Source organism: Anser cygnoides, chromosome 8, assembly GCF_040182565.1.
Source record: "Anser cygnoides isolate HZ-2024a breed goose chromosome 8, Taihu_goose_T2T_genome, whole genome shotgun sequence".
Taxonomy (NCBI): Eukaryota; Metazoa; Chordata; class Aves; order Anseriformes; family Anatidae; genus Anser; species Anser cygnoides.
This window is the reverse complement of record NC_089880.1, coordinates 7,474,772-7,499,899: the sequence shown is the minus strand read 5'-3', so window position 1 is coordinate 7,499,899 and position 25,128 is coordinate 7,474,772. Positions and strand designations below refer to the sequence as shown.

General features: G+C 38.8%; 1 long non-coding RNA gene across 28 annotated transcripts in view; it reads left to right on the top strand.

The window, feature by feature from the left end:
* Positions 1-10,318: 10,318 nt before the first annotated feature.
* The window catches only part of LOC106041948 (uncharacterized), a 275,268-nt gene continuing 260,458 nt past the window's right edge, over positions 10,319-25,128 (top strand). For 25 of the 28 annotated variants that reach the window (XR_010833312.1, XR_010833311.1, XR_010833314.1 and 22 more), the window contains exons 1-3: positions 10,601-10,819; positions 11,038-11,141; positions 11,300-11,350. This is a non-coding gene — a long non-coding RNA (uncharacterized lncRNA). The other 3 variants (XR_010833310.1, XR_010833309.1, XR_010833307.1) reach the window with 3 other exon arrangements.

Genomic DNA, 25,128 nt, shown 5'->3' with positions numbered 1-25,128 from the left:
CTGACTTTATGTATTGATTTAGCATAAATAAAATTCCCACAGAACAGAAATTCAATTTCTTAAATGGCATTAAAAAATTATTCCATAAGGAGTTCTGTCTCCTTCCCAAGAGAGCAAGCGATTTCCACTACCAAATCATGCCTTGCCCCTTCTCCAACCACAATGGAAACACTTTTTCTGCGGACATGCCAGGCAGGCAAAGTTTGCAGCCCCCTTTCCAGCAGACAGCCCCATTCTTGTCTCCTCAGTCCAATTAGTCAGTCTCTGCCTTTTCCTTTGGTAGCTCTTGCTTGAGTTACTGAATGGTGGCCTCTTCCTACCTGAATACTTATATCAAATGTATAGGTTTTCTTATTCTTTGGAATATTCAATATTTCATTGACGTGAAGAGATGTCTGTTTTCTGCCACAGCCTTTCTATCCCATCTCCATCCACATCTCTGTCCTCCCTGCTCTTTTCTGGCACAGATGTCAGCAGTGCAAGGTGCCAGGGAGCATCAAGAGCTGGCTGCCCTGCCAGGGAAATAGAGCCTGGATCAAGGGTGAAGCAAGGCAGACAGGGAAGGGATTGCATTGAGGGCACAGTTCCACGGTGAGCAGAGCAGGGCTGGTGACAGCAACCAGCATCAGACAGTGAACCACTGCTCACCATGCAAGTGCAAAGCAACGAAGCAGCTGTGAGGCTAAGGAGACGTGGGTGAGTCAGGATCAGCCATGAGCATGGCCAGGTACAGGCAGCCCTTAAGGCACAGCAAGTCTAGGCAGTGCTCCTTACCTTAATGCCACAGGCTTCCTGGCTTGTGTTAAGAAAGAAGCTTATGTTACATCTCTTCTAAAGGTCTTATGCTGCTTTGGAATCACTGACTGTATGAAGTTCATATGCCTCTTGGAAAGATGTTACAGAGGTTGATTACTTGTGATAGCATGCCATTTGTTGGGGCCTGTGGCTCAGCCTCTGATACCAACCTGCAATTGGTAAGGTAGGAGATGTCAGCACAACTGTCATATCATGGTGCAAGATTCCATGGGCTCTGCTTTAGCATTTCTGAAGATTGCCGAGATTTTAGATCTTTCATTTTTAGCTGATAGGACAACCGCTCACCCCTATAAAACCAATAATGCCGGCCAAGTGCTGACTGAATATTTAGACCAAAACTTGAATCTTTATTGATATAAAGTTTATGACTATCTATGTAGAATTTAAAGTTAAGCATATAGAGATGTGAGAAAAACAAGTTAGCTGAATTCATTGACTTACAGATAGGAGGTTCATAAATTTTCATTCTAGGCCCATTTCTACTGTGTGTGCTACATCTGCACCTCTGCATCCCAAGTGAATACCAGCTGAGATTTTATTGTGAAAGATCATCTTAGAACAGTTACAAAAGAAATAGCCGCAAACTAGATATCTTGTTCTCAACTTTTCCATCTAGCAGGAATAGTTTTCTGACAGTGTTTTGTGAGAGTCACCATTTCAAGAGTACTATTTTCGATTTTCCAGCTCAATACTCCTTGAAGTCATGGGTTTTACACTGCTGCACAGAAATGTATTAACAATCCCCACATCTCCTTTTCTGGTCTCTCTCCATAGCCTTCCAGTAGGCTTCTTTTCATAGCAAGAAGCTTCACTAAGTTAAAGCAGTACAGGCACGAAGCCAGCAGTGGTGCTTGCTGCATGGCAGGAGGCTTCTAGCAGGAGGCACTGTTGGAGAAGGAGTAAGGAAGCTTGAACTGAGATGGCCTCACACTTGCATGCTTTTTATGTAAAGAAATACTCAGGAGTCATCAAATGAGTGTTATTCAATAGCCATTTCAATCTCTTCTCCCTTTTCTCCTCCAAAGCTTTTGGATAGAGCAGATGGGTATGTTTTTCCTTATATTTATGGAATTTTCTCTTGCTTTGGTTCCTTTCTATATTGCTTTTTTTTTCCTTTTTTTTTTTTTTTTCCAAATTGCAGCTAGCACTCTATTACTCAGCTTCAAGCTTTTGCTTGTAGCTAAAAATATAAATAAATCAAGAGTTTGTTTAGTTTAATTCCTGGTGCTGCGATTTTTTTCATCCCAACTGTCATTATGAATTAGTCATTTCTTTGCTCAAAACCATCAAGTACAACAGCATCCAAGGTAAATACTTCAATAAATCAAGTCTGATAAATTAAATAGTTATAGCTTCAAAAATCTAAGATAAATAGGAAGAGGGAGAATATTTTTATAAGGTTTATTCAGGTTTCCTTGGCAAGAGCTTGAGCTACAGTAGACATCCCAGCCAACACATTCCCCTGCAACCTGACACTCTTGGCTGAGAGACACCACAAACACAAACGAGTGACCCTGTGATGGTAACTGCTCTGAACAGCTACAACTGTGTGCTGATGGCTCCTCTGAAATGATTCACAGCCAGCGCTCACATATAAAGTGCTGTTAGAAGGTAGCATGAGTAACCCAGCCCAGAAGCTAGAACAGGATATATCTCCACATTAGGGAAGTGGGCTGTATGCAGGAAATAAATGCAGGTGTCTGGTGTTCTGCTGGGCTTCTACATGGGAAAAAGGTGTACCAGATTTAGTGCAAAGAATTTTTAGCCAATTATATCATTTTATAGCAGCATTTAAGGGAAAAAAATGCTAATCACACCAATCACTAGACACTAATCATGTCTACAGCAAAGTAATAAAATCACGTGGTAGGAAGGAACTTGTTCGCTCCCATTGCTCTCTGGTACTGGTTCCTTGCTTTCCTGTAAGTCCAAAGCACACACACTCTGTAAGGCTGCTCCGTGATGGTCACAGAATCACAAAATGTTAGGAATTGGAAGGGACCTCGAAAGATCAAATGTCAAATGATCAAGTCAGTTTCCACAGAGAGGACTAATATGCAGGGCCAGCAGTACATGTTGTAACAAATATCTAAGCAGCCATTGTTTATCAAAGACTAAGAGTGGAAAGTAATATTAAAGAAGAAAAGAGCAAAAATTCCTATGGTGATTACTTTGAGGTAAAGGAAGAGCCCCAGTGTGTCAGGGTTCAGACAGAAGGAGAGATCTGGAAACTGAGGATTTTTTTATTTTTTATTTTTTTTTTCATGTAGGGACTGCCCAGAGTGGGGATTCTGTGACAGTAAGGACATGGTCTTAGTCCTCTGTTAAAGAGCATTTCTGATGACGTTAACCAGACTTTGGAGGGCAGCTGTTATGAAGCACAGCTCAAGAAACCGTGCTGCCTCAAGGCCCTGAAGCAGCCTTTTTACTTTTATGTCTTGGCTAATGAATAGTCTGCCCTTTGGCATCTCTTACATAAGCTGAGAGCTTTTTAAGCCCAATGCATTTCACATTCTCTAGAAAAAAAAATAATTAAAAATTGACCCAACAGGATAATGCGTAAGCAATTCCCTGAGTTATAGCCTTCCCTCATTTTTCCCAGTGTGGGTTTTTGCTCCACAAAGCACATTATGAGCATGGGGGAAGCAATTCCGTGGATGAACTGCTTTTGCAACATTGCTTAAAAGTGTCCAGTGACGTCAATATGATCACACCATTCTTCAGAGCCAGGACTCTGTCCTGTATCAATGAAAATTAGTGGGATTTTTCCCAGTGATTTTGCTGTGTTGTATGTTGGGGTTTAAATAAGAGAAGCAAGCATGAATAGGCTACATTCAATATATATTTTTTGCCCTTCTGTACCAGAGATACTGACATTCACAAATATTGCCTCCATGCAGAAAGTTTCCCTCCTGTAATAAGCTCTTTCTTCTCTCCCCAAAGCAAGGGAGAACAGAGGTCATCTACATAAAAATGTGCATTTGGCACACTACTGTGCCTTGAAACAACTCAGTTTTTTGATTCTGTTGCCCTGTAAGTGAAGAACAACACAGGGTATGTTTGTGGTGGACTCGTAGATTTAACTTTCATATTCTGCTTCTTTAAGAAAAAAAAGGCACAAATAATCGGTTTCAAGTTTTACCTGGAGCCCACTGTTGAATTGGCCCCCAGCCAACAACAGTCTAAGAATATGCCTTCCTGCTAATTTGGCTCAGTGATAAGATCCCTGCCAGCAGTATATAGCAGGGAAACTGTATGTGGTTAGCCTTGATTCCTTGGCAAACAGGCACAGAATTTGAACAGCAAGTGGGAAATTCCTATTGACCTGGTTATAGTGTTTTTCAGAGTCTAACACCTGTTTCTTTTTCAAATCCTCTCTTCCTTTGCATAAGGTTTTTGTACGTGTGTCTGTGTGTAAAAGATCAAAGCAAGAGGCAACATGAATTTGCCCTTAGAAGTGGCTTCTTTTACATCAAGATTCAGTCCAGCATATTAAAAATCAACATCTAGTTAAAACCAACCAACCAACCAACCAACCAACCGTCATCACAGATACAATTTCTGCTACCTCCTGGTTTATTTTTGGATAGGGGCAGTTACAGGAGCATAGTTGGAGGACAAACAAGTACCTGTTACAATTTCAGAGTTAAGCAACAGAGAAGTATAATTAAATGTGCTGTTCTGATGGGCTTGAAACCCATTTGCAATCAAGCAAACGATTGGGCTTTTCAGCAGATTTGGCACTCCCCTCAGAAGAGGTCCGGTGCTGGGACAGCAGCCATGTTTCACTGCCCCTCCTGACTGAGATGCATTGATGGAGATGTGTGGGAGTTTACACAGCGTGCTTTTGCAGCAGACTTTGCTCTGACCTGGATTAATCTCCCACTTTTGTGAGCACTAAATGTCACCAACATTTACACCCCAAACAAAAACTAACCAAACCTTACTGATAAAGCAAATAGGATTTTATTATTATTATTACTATTTTTCTGCATAAATGAAGTCTTAGTTAATCTTTGTTGCCTTGGATGAGGAGGACATGGTGCTAGGAGCCAAACCTTTCACAGCTTCCTAGACATACCTGAAATTAACTCTTCAAGAGGAAAATGAAAATTATGAGTCCACATCAGTTTGCAGTTTCTTTTTATCCCCTGTATAACTAGGGCAAAATTGTCAAAAGCTTGAATGTTAGCAAGAGTCTATATATGATGTATGTTCACTGCAATGCTGGTATCTGAAGGCTTCATACAGACGAGCACAGCATAGGAGCTCCTCAACCAATGCTGAGCCAGTGAGCTCGGAGCCACAAATCAGATGCAGCCTAGCAATGTTATTCCAGCACTCTCATCAGAATTAATTAGCCTGGCTGAGAGGCAGGACAGATTTGTCTGGGGAGACTGCAAAGACAGAGCAGTTACAGTGCTTAGTACCTGAGTGAGTGAGTTTGGAGCAACACGGAAGTGCTGTCAGTGCTGAGAAAATCGTGCTGACTGAAATGTGTGTCAGATCACACTGTTCATTAGATCAGTTGTCTCAAAGACACATGCACAATATTATAACTAAAATAAACATTTTTGCTCCTGTGCTTTTCCTTTTTTGGTACAGCTTCAAGAGAAGCAAGAGTCTGATTTCTTGAAAGAAATGAAATCACCTTTGAAATCAGCAAAAAAAGATTAAATTGTAGCAAAATAGTTCCCTCTCCCATCTCTTACATTTCCCATCTCCTACTTCAGATGCTGCAGTAGTTTGGCAGAATGAGCACAGAATAGGAATTAGGACTTTCAGAGCTATCTATTAAATTTGCATGTCCATTTCACTTCAGTTAACGGAATCAAAATCCAGGACTGATGATGAAAACCAGGAATCTCTGGAGAAACACAAGGTATATAGAAGATTTAGGTAGCTCAGAAAGTAGCAGTTGATGTCCACATTTATGTCCAAATCCATTTTGAAAGTAAGTGAAAATAATTCAGAAGAACTTAAGCAAGACTAATTAAACTTCAGAAGAGCTTATCTAGGCATATGTTTTTTCTTCTGCATCCTTGCTGTTTTTGAATGCTGAACTCAGTCTAGAACGCAAAATCAAGCTTGAGAAGAAATTACTAGGAGATGTTCTGTGGCTTGTTGCGCAGAATGTCCGACTAGAAAAATCTCAGTGTTCCTGTCTCCAGAAGCACCAAAGCTAGATTTCATTTCTGATACAAAGATGGTCCTCTTACTTTCCAATTAGCAGCCTTTATTAGCATACGCTTTATCATGAAACAGAATCATACCTTGTTCTAGCTGTCTGAATTGTTTTTCTCTCCTGATGTTCAGGAGCATCCATTAAACCTTAATAATTGCAACTCTATGCAAAAAAAAAATAAATAATATATATATATAAATTAAACATTTTTAACAGAAGCAACACTAATGAGGAAATGTGTTAACAGGAGCACTGATTCATATCATTAATGCAGGCAGGCAGGAACTGTAGAGAGTGAAAGAGCTGTTGCAACATGCTTTTCTTGAGAGCACACCTAAATTAAGAGGCTGTTGGAGACATATTTCATAGTGTTGGCAACCCAGGTGTAGCAAATTTCCAAGAAGACTATTAGTGAGTACTTACAGCTAAGAAAGCACTTCTAATTTCTTGATGAATATGGAGTCTTAAGCATCAAGAGGAACAGGCGACTGTGAACAGAAGTGAAGGTCAGTTGGGATAGATGTGCAAAGTAATGCCCTTTGGCAGAGAAAACACAGATGACCTCCATACACGATGAGATTCAAATCAACTGTTCTGGTTTACAAAAAAGAATCAGGACAGGAGGGAATGGAAAGATCACTTCCTACTCTCCTAGTGCAGAATTGTTTTGCTTTCAATGCCACATTTTTTGTCTTAGACAAAGAATCTTGGATCTGGTTTGGCATGGTGATTCCTATCTTCCTCTATTTGATTTTCTTTTAATATATTTCAGAATAACATTAATTGCACTGGGGAAAAAACCAACACACACACTCACTCCAATTCTTTTTCTTTTCTGAGTGCTATACTGTTCTTCATTTATAGATCAGTTTCTTATTGTAATGGAAACAAAGAAATGCTCGGATTCTCTTTCCTGAATGTGACTGATCACTGCCTGAAGAGATTACTTTATTTCACTGGGGCTGTTTTACAGAACAGAAGCAGAAATTAACTATGACTTCCAAGAATTTTTATCACCTGTATTACCCTGTTCCTTTAAGATAGTGGCCAATAATCTGCAATGGTAAAAACACTTAGGCTCATGACATAAAGTAGACTATATCTTTGTGCATTTTTTGATATATATTAGGTATCTTGCTATTAAAACATTAAGCTATATCACATTTTATTGCATCTAAAGATGAGAGATTCATGCTATTGATTTTGAAAAACATTTTATTGCACATTAAAGATGTATTAATGCTGGTAATTATAAAGTGCTGAGCAGTTCACAAAACAAGGCATGAAGACCAATGAAAATGGGGATGCTCAGACCTCAGAAATGGAATGTCCCCAGATCACATCTGAAATGCATAGGTTGCTTTTTCCAGAAAACACTGTAAATCACTGGTGCTGCTTCCAGAACTCTAGCCATGCAGGCAGATCATGCAAGATACCTCCATGTTACTCAGGCTTCAACACTGTTTTCTGTTGTTTTGTTTTTTACAACTATTAGGTACTCCACACTTATGTAATTCTGCAAGTTTTATTGATTAATGAATCTGATTTATAGTGTTAATTAAAATTCTGTCTGGGAACACTTTGGAAATGCATGTTATTTAGACCCTGTGTGGAAAACCTCTGAAGGACAAGGGATTGTTCGTTCCCATGACTTTTCCACCTGTCTTTCACATGATGGCTTGCAACGTGCAGTGAATTTCAGTAAGTAGTTGAGCTATGCTTGGAATCTGTATCTGTGGTGTCTGGTGGAGATGGCACCAGAAATTAAATTACAACCTACTATGTGTCTCTGATCACTTAAAAAGAATTTGCCGGTGTTGTCTCAGCTGGATAGACAGCAGGGTCTTAGTTATCCCTCTAATATATTTTCTATATAGTGCTTGTCATAAGTGATGATTTCTGGTGTCCATCCAGGGCTTGCAGAATCTCATGCTCCCATGGTTACTCTTAGGAGATGTATGCACAAATCTGAATATGACAGAATAACCTTATTTTCAGTGTTGACGTAGAAGCCTAGCATAACATTTTACACTGTGTCTGTCCTGACCATCTAACAGCATCTTTCTTCAGACTAAATACCTTTGCTGTTTGCTGTGGTTTGAGCTTGAACCGCTGTCAGGCACAATGGGAATAACCAGCTGGAAAAGGAATGAAAAGACAAGCAGAGTTTGTAATAGCCGCCGAGTGACCTCTGAAGCAACCCAGAATGCAGGAGAGCCCTCACCTGCCTGTGAGCAAAGAAGACAAAGTACGTGGCCTTAGGCTAAGGTAAAAGATTTTGGCTTTTGCCAGGAAATTTGTATCACTTGCTGATCTGTGTTATGTTTGTTGACTGTTTGCCCTATTACCTTAGCTCCAGTATTTTTCCCTCACAAAGAGATGCTCTGAGGCATCTGTGCCAGCTTCTGCTGCAGGCGCAGGCCATCTATGAGAGCACTGGTGGGACATGCAGGCCCTGCCTCCTCTTCCCCGGTCACTCGTTCCTGGGTGAAATGGGCTCAGCAGGCAGGGGTCTGGGGATGAGTCAAGACCAAGACAAAGGCTAGAAAAGTTTATGCAGACTGACCGCAGAGCAAACACCATGTCTGATGTTCCCAGTGTGAATGTGTTTAGGATGTCTTACGGCTCTGAATTTCAAGGGGATTGTATCATAAATCCCTTCTAATACTTAATGAAACTATTTGTAATAGTTAAATGTCAGGAGTTTGGGATATTTTTAAATAGTTATTGAAGTACCTTTTCTTTTTGCCCTTCCAATCTTGTGTTTCTATGGCAGATGGATAACATGGAGTAGATGTGTTACTATTTCAAGTTGGCATGTTCTATTAAAAAAAATGAGTCAGGAGCTACCCTATAATGACTCCTGACTCCAACAAAGCTAATGCAGATAATGTTAACATTTCTGAGAAGCGAAATTGGCTGTGCCTGAAAATCAACATTTTCTAGGCAAAGGGATAGGCAGCATCTCCAATAAGGCTTCATAACCCCTCATTAATGGGATTTACGTAACTTGAAGAGAAAATGAACTGCTGGGCAAAATCTTTATTCTTTTCCATCTGTGCAAGCTAGTGATACATATCTTAATTATATATATTTATAATTACACATATTAAAAAAAAAAAAACACCTGTCTGGAGCATTTTCTACTGTTGTGCTTGTTATGTGTACTGTATTTGAGTATTTTATTTCTACTTATATCAGAGAGCTATCTTGTTCATAATACAACATGCTACGTATAAAAACTTTATACAGTGCTTAGCAAAGTTCTGCCTCCTAAAACTGGATATTGGAGTTCTCAAGTAGGGCATTTTCTGCAATAACTTTCCATCATCCCTTCCAACATTCTTTGTCTCTTTTGAAAATCGTGGCTGATTAAAAGTCTAATGCAACAGCTGTTTATGATCATATATGTTTTCTAGACAGATGATGAGTATTAGAAGCAGAAACATTCTGAATTCTTTGTAATGCTCAACAAATTTTGGACTGATACTTTTTTAAAGTCACAGTAGGACAGAGCTGCCAGGCAAAGCAGAATCTTTAAGTACTTAATTAAGAATCGTTGCAACTCAAAAGTTCGATCATGCCACACAAGCATATACAAACAAACAAACAAAAAAACAACAAAGATCAGCATGACTTTAGGAGGTGAAATTCTCTTTGAATGAATGAAAAAGTTCTCTGGAAACGTTTACATAAACTACTATGGTTTTTTTTTTTTTTTTTTCTGTGTAGCATCTGAAGTCCTCTTATGGTAAGGCATTAGCTAGCATTAGCTGAACACTACGTAACAGATAGCCAAAGGGCTGTGAAAGGAGGAACACAGGTAGAAATAGGACATTTAAACAAGCTGTAGTATGGTCCATGTCACGTTTTGTAATCACTTTTAAACAAATAAACACCCTAGAGGTCAACCAAGGGCAGAAACATTCCCTGTGTGTGTGTTACTCAACTTTGGAAGCGCAGGGCTGCAGAGGCTGAGCCTCGCTACCACCCCGTGGGCGCCATCTTCCATGTGGCACAGGCGGGTTTGCCCTGAGGGCTGGAAGAGCATGCAGCTTCCTCCGCTTGTTCCGGGTGTTTCCAGAAAGTTCCTGTGACAATTTCTCAGAAATTACAGGCAAGAGCTGGGTTTCTAGCACTTCATAGAGAATACCCTGGTACTGGGCAACAAAGCAGCTCAGCAGGTGCAGCTGTTAATGAAGCACATTAATTTGCTGGAAAGCCATTTCACTGTCAGAGATAACCCACACCTGGCAGCACACATCCATGTGGATTTAGAGACTGCACCTTGCCTTTGGGGGGCTTGGTGGGGGAATATTGAGGAGCCTGGTGGCTAAGCTGGCTGCAGCAGTCAGTTCATGTTTAGGCACTTCCCTGACAGGAGCCCGTTGTTCTGGGCAGGGGAGGCATTTTGGCACACTCACCACACGCAGACCCACACCTTCAGGGCAGTGCTGAGGGAAGCCTGCGGAGAGCAGTGCCTCAGGGAGCTCTCAGCAGCACCTGCCAGGCACACCTTCTTGACTACCCCTCACAGCTGTGCCACACCACAGTATGGCATGCAGGGAAACTGAAGAAGAAGCTCAGACCAAGGTCTGCATGGTATCACAGCCCTGAGGGCACAGCTGCTCTGAGGGCACAGCTGCTCTGAGGGCACAAGAGCTGAGGGGCAGCACCTGGGCCCAGCCCACAACTGTGCTGAGCCCAGGCCTGGTTGGAAGCACAGTCCCCATGGTGGAAACTATTAAGGCCAGTCCCGAGCAAAGAGCAAACCTTTTTTCCTCGGGTAGCTCCTCAGGAAAAGGCTGAGGTACTTAGGTGGGTTATTTCTGTTAACATTCTTTACAGGTATGACTGGTTATAGTTTTCACTGAGTGAGTGGGAGTAACCGGAAGGGAAGTTTTCCTTGTTCAGAGGTGATGTGGGGTCTGAGCTGTTAAAGGCTCATGCCTTCAGGTTAAGGTTGCTCTTATTACAGCCATGTAGATGTGTGAAAACTTTAGTGTGTAAATGTGGTCTCTGCTTTGTTGTTCTAGGCTTCTTTTTTCATCCAACCTCCCCTGTAGGTTGAGGACACTGAGCACCCCTGTGGCTGTGCACACATGCTGTGACGTGAAGAAGAGTCTTGGGCCTGCAAATGGTATGTATGTGGAAAAAGTTTGATGAAGCATTGTTGTAAGTGCGGTGTGATATGATTCCCAACAAGTACTTACAAGGGAAAATTGAATGGTGTTGTAAAGACACATGTTTGTATTATTGGCTGTCTTGTAAGGAGTTGTTTTTCTGCTGCTATCATAGATCATGAGCTTGGATAAGATGTTCTTACTATATCAAAGTGGCTTCTGAAAGGTAAGTGTTTAATACTTTTAGGGAGCAGAAATCTTCAGCAGTACAGCTTTTCTTCTAGAATAGATGTAAAGTTGACAGTCCAATTGTACATACAGTTTTTCTTTCTTGTTAGTAGGAAAACTTTCTTTTTCTTTCCTTATGGATAGGACCAGAAGTTCTATTTGCAATTTTTTTTATCATTGACCTATGCAACATGGCCAAAAAAGTGTGAAGGAAACATATAGCTTGCATTCACATTTTATCAGACCTATTTCTTAAATCAGGTGTCAGTGACTTTGGATTAGAAGAAAACTAAGGGGAAAATAAAGTGAATTTATTCTTTTTATTTTTTTTAGTTAAAATCTGTTGAATTTGGTGTACAAAAATAATGAAGTTTGAGAACCTAGATGATCGCAAGCTTAAAACAAAGTTATGATCCATTTTTTGCTATTTTTTCCATGGGGATTACTATTTATTGATAGAAGAACTCAGTCATAAAATGGTTATTATACAACTTGAAGAAGCAACATCAATATGTTTGTTAACAAAAACCAGACAATGATGTTTGATTCTGAGAACAGTGCAACTATTTACACTGTCATTAGTCTTTGTGTGTACGCTATGAGAACAAATATATGAAATGCACATGATATGGAATAAGTTTTTTTTGCTATGCCCAAGACAAATATGTTGTGTGTATGTTCAATTTGTGTTGCCTTAATATAGAGCTTGCAGAAAACTTCTGTTCATGGGAATCTACTTCTCATAGTTGGTTTGAACCTAATTTGGCAGTGATGACTTTAAAACTCTGACTCAAATACAAAAACAAATCAACTTGTTTGCCACTTGGGAGAAATTCAAGGGAAAGAACAGGATCCAGCACCAAGAAATGAACAGCCAATGGCTCTGAAAAAAGAGGGAACAGGAATGAAAAAAAATAAAGCATGCAGCTTGTGTATTCCTATATTTGTGACAGCATACTTTTGAAACAGAGAGGGTTGTGCTTCCTCTGTAAGTATCTATTGCATTGCCTTTCAAAGAGGAACTAGTTATAAACAGAAACATACAAAACAAAATAAAATTTATGTAGGTAAAGCAGGCAACTTAAAAAACAGATGCATACTGTTTTATTATACAGGGCGGAAATACTTGTGAATATTCCTAACATACAAGATATTCTTAAAATTGGGCCAAAGTGATGCCTTCGCAAAAGTGCTTTCAGTAAACTTAAGCAGATCCATTTAAGATTGGTTATACAACTTAGAGAAGCAAAAGCACTATATTTTTGTTTTTCTCCAAAGTTAATAGAGCTAATGTGCCACCATTTTCACATCAGGACATCACATGCTTAGTTTGCCTTTACTAGCCAGAAACAAAGAAAATGGGCAGCTACATAACCTGAATGATATTACTGAATTCAGGTTGTGTGCCTAGAATAGCTTGTTATATGTAACTTTAGTCCCTTGGAAGTTAACAGTCTTGAAAGCCTTTCTTGGTGTTGAGGAACTCCTTTGGATAAAAGGCCAAGCTGTTCATTAACTTATATGAGGCATAGCTTCTCTGAAAAAGTTTCACTTGCTTTACTTCAGTTTTCTGGCGGCTTCTATGCTTCATCAAATTTTTTTACACATGGATGCAGTTGTAATTCCTAAACATTCATGGAACTACTGTGGAGAGAAGAAATACAGTAAGTTTGGGGATTGCTTTTCATGTGGAGTATCCATTAATTGTAAAATTCTAATAACACCATTAGAGTTGATTAGCTGGTTGATGAGTTATCTTCTAAAGGATCATTAATGTAAACATCTGGGGAAACAAGCAGTGCATCTCCTGAATGCATCTGCAGGAAGTGGAAAGCAGCATTGAATGTCTGTCCTGCCTGAATCCAGAGACTTTTACTGCCCGTTACCGTTTTCCTGTAGTTGGTCCCAGCTTCTTAAATGGGGTTCTGGCCATATCTGGCATTGTAATTATTTAATATGCCACCTATGTTCCTGGTGCTATGGTAAGAATTCCGATGTCTAAAACTTGAAAGACCTCTTCCTATGAGCTTTAACTCCTAGTGGATTAGATTGAAAACAATTTAATGCAGGTGTAGGCCTTAAAATGTGGATGGAAAAGCTCAAGGGAAATAAGGGATCCACTATGTTTCCATAGGGGAAATTGCTTAACTGGAATGAAATTAAGCATTGTATCACAAGATATCTTTGTGAATATGCATTTAAAGTACTCTTTAACTTGTATATGTATATTCTGGTAATGTGGGTACAGATGTAGTCTGCTATACGGCTTTCTTTATTAAGAAAATGTGTTTTTTTCGGGGGGGGAGATCTAATGTTATGTTCATAAAGACGGCTTTGCTGTAAAGCTGACTCTGGGAATTTAGGACATGTTTGTTTATTAATGGTATACTTTGTACTATGTATATAAAGAAAGGCTATCAAAAAGTGTATTTCTGATTTGTAGCTTGAAGTACAGATCTTTAATAAAGTTTGTTTCTGTGCCAAATATTTGCTCATAAAGATATATGGGTTTGTGGGCAGTTTAGATATTCTGAGACTAAACTAGTGAAAGGAGGCAGGCTTGACTGCTTTGTTTATTAATACACAAAAGCAATGTCTGAAAATTTTACAATAGAAGAGTAGTTCTAGACAGACAGCAAGGCACCACTGTGGGAGCTGATTGCTCATTATATTTATAGATAAGCATAGAAGCAATGTGTGAAAGATTGCTTTAAGGGGTGAAGTTTTCTAGTATATGTTATGAAATGCCAATCACCGCTTCAGAGTAGTTGAGAATATGGATTTAGAAAAAGTATTCTGTCTTTAGTGGCTGCTTAAAGATACCAAGTGAGAATTCCTTTTTTTTTTTTTAGAAGACTTTTCTTTTTTGGTAACAGCTCTTGTGTGAGTGAGGGCTTTCTTAATTAGCATCTAACTCTGCATGCCTGATGAGCGATGAGGAACTTGTGAGCTCTTGAATAAAAGTTTATAGGAATGTTGCATAATTTAATATATGGGGCTGATCATCACCACCAGTACTTTAACTTAACCTAATTTATTGTTTGGTATAATTTGTGTCACTTTGGAGCCTGTTGCTCAATTCAGTGAAGAGCTGGCTTCCCAGTTGACCAGTTCAACCCACCATGTATTTAGGTAATACTTGAAAGCTTGGTGATCAGTATTATATCTGTTTTAACAGTATCATTTTCATGGGGAATTCTCTGACCTATCAAAGAGCAGTAATTTATTTTTAAGGGGAAGCCTTTTGTAGCATTAACTATGATTTTGAGACTTCAGTCTTTAATTTTCATACTTTATTGAACTTAATGCTATGATCAATTCAACTTCAAAATTAAACTTTCTCTGAATCTTATAAAACATTAAATCATTGTAGTTGATGGTTTTAAAAACAAAACAAACAAAACCCACACTTTACTGTATTTTCTCTTTTCAACTTGGCTGAAAATGCACACCATAAGTAATTTTCATAGGGGAACTCTATTCAGGAATGTTGTTCTATAGTGTTAATATATAGGCTTAAAAGTATTGCACAATTACACTATTTACAAAATTATCATTCTGAATTTGATGCAACTCTTTTTCCAATAGGTGTGTTTTAGATGTGTTTGAAGTTTATAACAATATAATCTATGTTATGAGGTTGTGTGGCTGGTATTTATAAAGAGCTCAGGGATTTTCTCCAGAATCTAAACTGTCAGCTTTATCACCTCTTGCTGTTTGTAAGTTGACTGGAAAGCTAGCAAACCCAAATGTGTTCAAGTGCTAGTGGTATTGCTGATGGCCTGAAATGGAGGTCTTCCAGCAATGAGTCTACACAACCCTTTCCTGTTTTGTATAGGGGCTTTGACAGATACAGCAAAAGTATCTACTATGCAAGTCAGCAACATCCTTGCTCAGCCACTGGGGGCAAGCTCTCTCAGAGGAGGTCGTGAGCTCCACTGAAACCAGTACAGGCATGCTCACTTATACCTGGGGCCACTGTTCAGTCCCAGCAATGAATAAAAACAGTGTTCTAGGATAAAAATCTTACTCTGTGCAAGTTTGGAGAACTTTACAGCTACTGTAATGAGCTAATCCACAACAAGCATGCATGGTAAAATCCTGCATTGCAACCTGGGTTCCAAAAATATCTGATTTTTTTTGTCCATTTTTGCATACCTTATTTTTAGAACGTTGACTGCTGTTTAGAGTTGACTGCTTTTGCTTTGTTTTCTATTGAAGCATTGCTGTGGTTTAACCCGGCCGGCAGCAAAGCACCACACAGCTGTTCACGCACCCTCCCCCCTCCCTCTCTGGGATGGGGGAAAGAAATGGGAAAGTGAAGTGTGTGAGTTGAGATAAAGACAGTTTATTAAGGAAAATAACAATGATAATAGTACTACTAATAATAATGTGTACAAACAAATGATGCACAATGCAATTTTTCACCACCCGCTGACCGATGCCCAGCCTATCCCCGAGCAGCCGGCCCCCCACCCCGGCCAGCCACCCCTATATATTGTTTAGCATGACGCCAGATGGTATGGAATACCCCTTTGGCCAGTTTGGGTCAGCTGTCCTGGGTCTGTCCCCTCCCAGCTCCTGCTGCACCCCCAGCCTGCTCGCTGGCAGGACAGAGCGAGAAGCTGAAAAGTGCTTGGCTTGGTGTAAGCGCTGCTCTGCAACAACTAAAACATCAGCATGTTATCAGCACTACTCTCATCCTGATCCAAAACATAGCACCCTACCAGCTGCTAGGAGGAAAATCAACTCTATCCCAACTGAAACCAGGACAAGCATGAAGTGTTTCGATTTGCCAAAGAAGCCATACTTAGAATCCCATGTTCATTGAATCTTCAATCTAAAAAAAGCAAGCCACTCAGTGAACTGTGAGGCAGGGCAACAAAGATGTAAGTTCCTCTCCAGGTTTCTGATACCAGTTTGTGCTCTCCTCTCTTGTTATCTACATGGATTTATCTATTCTATATTCCTATGCACCATCATTTGGGGTTTTTCATATCAAATCCATTCAGATGGAATATTGAATTGGATATTACACATCAGAAGAAAAGAGAAAAGGATTTTCCAGAAGCAGTGATTCAAGTACTACTGCTCTCCTTTCAGTTTCTGTTTTTAGAGTACGGGTGGCAGCTCTGGAATCAGACTGAATAGGGTATTTTTGTCTTTATAATGGGAAGAAAGCAGCTCATCCTGCCATGCTTTCAGTACCTGAGTCATTACCTGGGTGGAATGAAGCAAATAGTGTATCTTCTGAGCTAAAATAACAGATTACATTTATATGCAAATTATGCTTGTTTGTATGTAATCACTGCTTTATTACTTCGATTTTTCAAAGGTGACTGAGTTAGTCGTGTTCAGTTTTCACTCCTAACAGAAAATTCCTGCCCAAAAAGTAATTGAACAACCTAATGGCAAGTTTTCTGTCTCGTGCAGACCACCATGGCAGTTGAAATTACCCTGTGAAATATTTTTTCATTTGCCATCCTTCATTATCATACCACTTGATTTTGTTTATCTAAAATGCTTTAAATGTAAAGTACAACCATGGCTGTCTGTAAATAGCCTTGTGAGGCCTGTTTCCGTGATGCTTGCTGTGAATGATGTAGGCTTAGTTCACTCTCATAAGAACCATAGTTTTTCTGACTTGTACAAGCTAGCAAATACAGAAGCTAAATTAATTTTGGCCAAGCTGCCTCAGAGTATGCCTTCAATTTATAATATTTTGAATGAAATTTAAGTGAATCACCTTGTGCTGTGCCACCTCCCCTCACCCTTCAAAATCCACATTTAGCAGGTGTTTATGCAGTTTGTGCAGGCTACTCAGACTTTGAATAAAATCTTGTACAGGGAGAAAAGTCTTGCCTGGAAATTTTTAGAAGGGAAAGGGGAGCAGTGGTGGGAGGGGGCTATTGAGTGCTATCACTGACAGTTTATCACTGTCTTCATTTTGGTTGTCTTTTTCTTTACTGCACATTTATATTGGACTCTGGTCTAGTACTATTTTTGTGTGTACATAAAAAATAAGTATATTTTAGTAACGCCTCTGTATAGAGGGAAAGTAGAAACATTTCAGGAAATTTTCTGCATTGACACAATCTCTTTTTTGTGCATGCTTTTGTATTTGTAAATAATGTTTATAAAGTCATCTGCTTCCCTTTCCTCAGTTGTAACCCCTGAATCCAAGGAAGCAACTTTTACTACACAATGGTTAATTTATGTAAGTGAGATCAGTTCTGCCTTTTAATGTAGACGATGATTCTTGGAGGTACTGCATGTCTGTCTCGATTAAAATAGACTATTTGGGTCCTAGAGCTTTCATGGTGGCAGCAATGGCCCTTTCCTGACAACAGTGAAGGCTACTGAAGAGTAAGGAGTTTAAAGCGAATAAGAAAGTAACACAGTTTTCTCTGAGTTCATTGTGCAGCAGATTAAAGTGATGGTTTGTCCACTACAAAGTTTTCTCTTTGTTGGTGCATGGATTCTATCCGCAGTTGATCAGTTTGGTGAATGGCCCCCAGTGACATCTGATAAAAACCTAACATTTTAAAAAGTTCCTTGCCGTATAATTAAATACTGCTTAGCAAAAGGCTTTGCAATCTTCCAGTTATATATGTGCATCAAAGCACAGATGTTAAATAAAGCTGGACTTTTTCAGTTCAATGATTGAATTAAAGCATTTGAAAGGAACAGAGGGAAAATGGTTTCAGGACAAACCAAACCAGATGGGTGAAGGTGGGGGGTTAGCTTTCCCATCAGTGTCTTTTGGGTGAACGCAAATTTCTGGTCTGAAATCAGTGTTTTAACTTAGAAATTACTTTATAATGGTTTGACCTATATTAAAATATAGCTTTTTCTTTTTAGATTAAAAATGTTCAATATTTTTTGCCTGAAAATGATAAAAACAAATGACTGAGCTTCCATTATTTCCCACGTCTGTTTTGGTTCAAGTTGATCATGCAATTTGACTGGAAATCACTAAAGGCTTTTTCTTCTGAGTAAACATTTGATGGTGAATTCATTATTTTATTTGGGGGTGGACAGGGAAGTTTTGTTGCTACACTGAATGCTTTGGCTTGCCTATTATATGTTTGAATTCTGTTATGTTCATTAAGGCTGTGATCTAAGAGAACAGGGATTTCTAAGTTTGAGTTGCACTGAATGTCAGGTCTGCCCATATCAAATTATACAAAAAATGAACCTGTCATAAATCTTTATTTTAATTTCCCTGATGTTTCCTTGGTGGGAATTGAGTTTTGTCTCAACATTCTTTTAAAAAATTTATTGAGATACCAAATTACTGTCTCTTCCCTACATTGTGTACAGCAATACTAGATTTGGAAACATTCATTTTTTATCTCAAATAGAATTTTTGATGAGAAAAGAGATGTTAAATCTTTCAGATCAGCAGAAATACCCACTGCAATTCTAATTCTGGAGTCTCTGTTGGTTAGATGATAAAGGCAATATTCACACACGCTAGTTGATGGAGCTATTTTGATCCCAGTCATAGAAGTCATCACTGACTTATGCTAAGTATTATTCACTTTACCTAGAGGTTGATGTGTATGGACATTTGGGAAGGTTAGTGCTGTGGTTACTGTACTGAATTTTGTAAGGCACTCTGCAAATAGGGATGTAAAAGAGCTGCACAGATTGTTTCAAATAGTGGTGAATATTGTGGTTTTGGCTGAACACATTTTTGCCTTTCTAGATGAAAGCAGAACATAAGTTTGCTGGAAGCCAGAAGTTTTTTTTATGAACTCGAACAGTCTGGGGAGAAAAAAAAAAGTTGGCTTAAAGAAAAGAAAAATGAGATGAAAAAAATTAACTTGTGGAAAACAATTTTTGCCTCTTGCAAGAATATCATAAATGCCTTCATTGTTCATCTGTTCCCACGTTCTCACTAAGTTTTCAAGTAGAAGACAACAACACTCTGACTTCTGATGTCATAGGACAGGTAACTGAAATAGTACTTCAAGAGGCTAAAGTTTATCTAGGTACTGCTGCAGCTTGTCTAAAGCCAGTGGGGTTTCACAGGATATGCTTTCTGCATGAGACCAGTCCTCTTCTGAATATAGAAATGTGACTGAGTTGCTATAAGTCTGATCTGTGAACATCAATAATTACTGCAGTCACAGTCCAAAAAGATAGTTATTAAAACAAGAACAATGAGGAAATACCGATTAGCCAAATCAGGAAACAAAAATTTGGGTTATTTGTGTTGATGTGGCAGTGTAGAAAACTGCACTGTGAGGCTGAATCAACAGCTGTGCATGGGCATAGCTGTCCGAGCATGTTGGCAGGAATGGGATGTTGATCTTCAAAAAAATCCACCCAGAAACAAAACATTTCAATAAATAAAAAGAGCAATGAAATGTGTAAGGATTTTATCCTGGAGCTGGCTACAAAAGGACTAGTATTTATTTGCCAGGATTCTCAATGCATTTCTGAGACAGTTTTCCTTCAAAACAACTGAACCCTTCAGTTTGCAAAAGACCCACAAAGAGGAAAAAAAGTGGTTATACAAGCAAGCTTTAATTATGTTTTTGACCCTTCTAACTCTCATCTCCCATTGCAATATTAGAAACAGAAAAGCTTATTTTGACAGTGAGGCAGCAAAGATTCTTCTTTGTTACATCAGCACATGATATCTCGTTCAGGGAGCAGAGAGGGTAGGGCAGACCTGTTTAGCTGTGAGTAAGGGTATAAGGCCAATGACAGATTTCAGCTGCTGATTAAGTATAAACTTACCTTCATAGTGGTTTAAAAAAGAGTGGAAAAGGTGGATATCTGGTTTTGGAAAATAATCCATGCGCAGGCAGGCCCAGCTGGATGTCAGTATTGTCCTTTTTAGCTAACAAAGGGGTTAATGATTGCTGAAGGGCTGTTATCAAATGTGGAAGTGAACAAGAAGAGGAGTGCAACAGCTGCATGCCATTTATTGCATCTCTGTTCACAGTCCTTTCTCTGATACATTTATTGACTTGTTTTCTCCATTCCTGCAAAATGTTTCACCTCTGCTGCATTATATTTTGCTCTATACTGGGATACCATTGACACTTCTGTGTTCTCTCCTCTGGATTTTTTAATATTTCATTTTACAGAGCCTTCCTACATATTTCCTCACTGGAATTTGTGTACCAAGTGCTCTTCTTTCTGAGCTGTCAATGTTCCTTCAGCCTGATCACATCCCCTCCTTCTGCCATTGCTACCTGATCTAATCCCCAGGCACCCGACTGTGTCACGTCAGTGTCCACAGTGCCCAAGGTGCTTGATCATGTCTGTGCTGTCTCCATGCAAGGCTACCTAAGACCCAGCAATGTCTTCCTCCAAATTTGCACCATATTAAATGTCACTCATTCCATTTACTGTTGGCCTGTGCTGAGAAAGTGGGTTATATATTTTTGTCTACATGTTTTTCTTCAGTTCTGGCATATTTTAGCTCAACTAATTTGTCTCCTTTCCTGCCAAGTATCCTGTGCTTACAATGTCAATCATCTGTAAAACACCCAGGGTTCTCTCCCAAATGTTTTCCAGAAAAAATGCATGAAAGCTGTTCTTCTAAGGAAAGATGTAAAAGTTGCAAAGTTGAAGAGGACAGATGATGGCTAGAAAGTAAAATAATCTTACCTATCTTTAGGAACTGGGGATGTAGTAAGAGGAGTCATGGAATTATAGGTCTGCTGGCTGAAGTTAAATTTCTTGAATTAATATTGGAGTAAAGGGTCCAACTTTTTAAGCTCTTGAAATATGAGAAGTAAGAGTCAACATGGATTTCTAAGGAGCAAACTGTCAAATTAATTTTCTTTACGGTGACATAACAGGACTTGTGGAAAGCAGAGAAGCAATAACTTATCTCCATATTAGTAAGGTTCAGGGTAGTTGCCAATTATTCATTGTCCAAATTAAAAGCTATTGAATGGCAGTATGCAAGGTTCTGTCCTGTGTCTGGTGTTCTTTAACAACTTCAGTAAGAACCTGCTGTTGGACTCCTGGGCTCAAGCATCTTCACTAGCTTTACACATAACAATTATGTTGGGAAAGGGGTAAGAGAGACCTGCAAGTCTGTTGGAGAAATTGAGGAAAGGGTCTGAAAATATTGCTATTGTAGCCAGCACTAATAAAGCATCATCTAAATTACTTCATAAAGTCTAGGATTTGGCACTTCCAGAAATGTGGCTCCGTTGGATGGAGATCCTAAAAAGGTTATTGAAAATGATCAGAACTCTGCTGAAGAATCTGAGTGTTTTGGCATAACCCAAGAAAATTGAGGAGAATGTCTTAAGATATAATTGTCCCCCAGATAGGAAGGGGAAAACTTGTCCTTTATGCCTGAGTGGATGGAAAGATATAATGGGCTTAGTCATAACATGAGCAGTTTAGTTTAGGCATTGGGATATACTGCCATAGATGCCAGCACTGTAGGCCTTTAGGAAGAACATGGACAAGTGTCTGTCAGGCATGATATGTATAGCTGCTTCTGCCTTAGGGTTGGTAGATGGACTTCATGCAATCTCTGAAATTCCCTTGTGGTTTCAAAATTCTATATGCTGTTAAAAATGTGGGGTGAAATAGAGCTATTTTAGCTGAAAACAGTTCTATAAGTGATATATGTGCAGAATAAAGGGAAAATTGTTACTGGCTTTTTTGCTGATACTGTATTGGACCACACCTCAGGAACAACACTAAACCCTTGTGGGTTAGGAGTATATTCTGACGTGTTGCAGATGATATGTAGCTTAGAGAGATTAGGTGAACCCCCATGATTTTTATGGGCAGCTGAATCCCTGTTGTAGGCATGAACGTATATTGATCTTCTATTGTAGCTGCTGTGTAGATCTGAAAAGAGAATTCAACTGTACAGTCACAACCTGTCTCCCTCCCATTTAAAGAATATATGCTTCTATACTGTAACATACCTGGATTAATCCAAACCTGAAGTCTGAACAAGTCTGAAGTTCAGAGTGGAAGCACAAACTGTTACCTCTTCTTCCCTTGTACTTCAGGGGCCAATGCTAAAGCTTTTTGAATTCTTGAATGCATATGTAAAGTTATGTTATCTTGGGCCACTCCCATGCAATTAAGCTTCATGGATTTGGTAATGCTGATTTTTGAATTTTATAACTTTCATTTTTATCTTACTGTCAAGTGAATACAACTCAAAATTATTTTCTTCATCTGGGTCCATGAAGATCTACTAAATTTAATTATCCCAAATTTTTATTATCTTAATGGTACTTCTTGTCCAAACTTATCATTCTTTAGGATTTTGTGTGTTGAGGTGATTTAACAGTTAGAGATAGCATAAGAAGAATTGATACTAGTGCTTGTCCCAATAGGAGTACATTTCACATCTGTTATTTATGATGTGAGGTGCCACTGGGGACAGATCCAGTAACTATGTACATAGTAATACTTTTAATTAGACTAACTGAATAAATATTGCACACAGGCTTGAGGGATCTCATAAAAGTTTTACCCCTGTTGAAGAGGAAATTGGTGCAACTGGAGAACGATAACTCCAATAGGAACTGTACACTGGGAAGATCAATATCTCCTAACTTCTTGTGCATTGATTCTTGTGGCACTTATGGATAAACTTACGATTCCTCTCTGACCTTTCAGAAAAACCTTCCTGTGAACTTAGCTTAGGTATAAAACTTACTTGTCAGTCAAATGACAAATGTCAGATGACCTTCTGCTATCACTGTGCATATACCAAGGCTTTTTTGTTTGCTTTTTAAATCTAATTTCTTTTGTAAGCACTACAGAGACTAGATTATTGGAGCAGAAAATATCTTTACCTGAGACTATTCTGCCTCTCTCCTGGACTGCACTGCCTGCAGTATAGAGCTGAAGCTTGGGGGTATGAAGGCTTTGAAGTTAAAGCATAACAGCCTCTTTGTTTTCTCTGTTTTCCTTGCCATAAAGAGTGCATAACTGGAGTGACAGAGTTCAGTGAATAGATGCTTTACATGACTGCCTATTGCAACACCTGCTGGCAGCTGAGTGTGACACTGCTGCAAACCTCTACTCATGGCGCAGGAACGGACACAGAAACCCCTTGTTTAACCTCATGCTTTATAATAGTCAGAAATATACATGTGGTGGGTTGCATTTTCCTCATTCTTGAAGCCAGTTTTTCCATGTATTTCAGCCAAAGCAATACCTGCAGATGTTAAGACTGATTTTTCCAGCTCAGTGCTTTAGAAGGATGTATGGCAATACTACAATCATTTCTTTTTTTTTAGCTTGTGGGGCTGGTTTCAGTGTCCTTACAGTGGTCTGTAGGCAGTTAGGTGGACAGTATTTTAATAATATACAGCATTTGGTTGTGCCTTGTAGCTTGTGTCTAGCTCAAGGTGGGGTGGGGGGGTGGGGAATGCCAACAGCTAAGGCTCCGGAAGGAAAGATAAAATAGAATTTTAACGTTGGACCTCTTTGCGTGGTTGTTACAAATTAAGGACTTGCTCTCGACTGTTGATTTCAGACAAGGTGGTAGAGAAATTAAACTAACAAAAACCTTGAGCATTGAAGGTGGGCAGAAGAAAGAACACCTAAAATGGTGGAATCCCAGTAATCACTTGTATGCCATCCCAGACTAAGGCTTTATTAAGCTCTATTAAGTTCTTCCTGTTATCATTTGCATGTCTTAATCCATCAGCATCACTTCTTAAACAGGTTAAAAAGTCTGTGTTCCTTGAACAGTTTTAAGAATTATTGCTCATATAAAAAGCATATTACCCATCAGATTTTTCTTAATGTTAATTTTCAGATGGTAGGCTTGAAGAGGAGGATAAAAAGCAGACCTACTATGTTTTATGTAGTAGATGCATTTGAGCCATATTCTGAAATGAAATGCATTTTTTAAAATATTTAAATTTTAACCCTTATTTTGACACTTAATATACTAGATTATCCACAATAATTTTAATATACTTTATATCCATGTCTTCTTTTTGCTTTTGAAAGCTTTATCTGAAGCAGCATTAGTGGCTATTTACATGACATGTAGGCCAAACCCTTAATGAAAATAAAAGCTGAGCACCATTACAGTATTTTGTTCTCTATTATTAATTGTGAGAGCTTTCTCGGTAAGAACTTATTTTAATATCATGAGAAAAATAAATCTATATATATAAATAAAGCTTGTGTATAGGAAAAGTGAAGAAAAGTAGGTCAATCCCTTAGTCTGTTTTTTTTGCTACGTCTTAAAGATTTTCCTCTGCAGTGATTTGCTTGCACTTATTTTTAATATCATAATCCTTAAATTTATAATCCTCAATGATAGTTAATGATTGTTAACACGTGTAATTTTGCTCATCCAGTGTCAGCAGCACCAATGATACACTTGGTCATGTGTTTGTAAATGGCTGTCTGTTTCAGAATCTGGTTATTTAAAGTGAATCTAATTTAATTATCAAACAGCAAATACACTGTCTGCAGAAGTCACTGACCTAGAATATTGCCTCTAAGCTTTTGAGCATGGCTGTTAGTGCAGTGATGTAAAATGACATGAAAGCTGAAGACATAATTGCTCATTGTGAATCTTTTTTCAGTAGCTAACATTATTCTGAAGATGAAAAGTGACAGTTATGTATTTTTGGCAATGTTTCCCTGTAGGAAAGGAACATGCAACCTACTTATTTTTGCTACTGTTAGGGCTGACTCTAAATTATATTCATAGAAAGTTTATTTACTGACATTATGGACTGAGTTTTCAGTGATCTCTACTCAAATACTTATTTAGGGCTCTTGTTGTCTAGGTATGTAGTC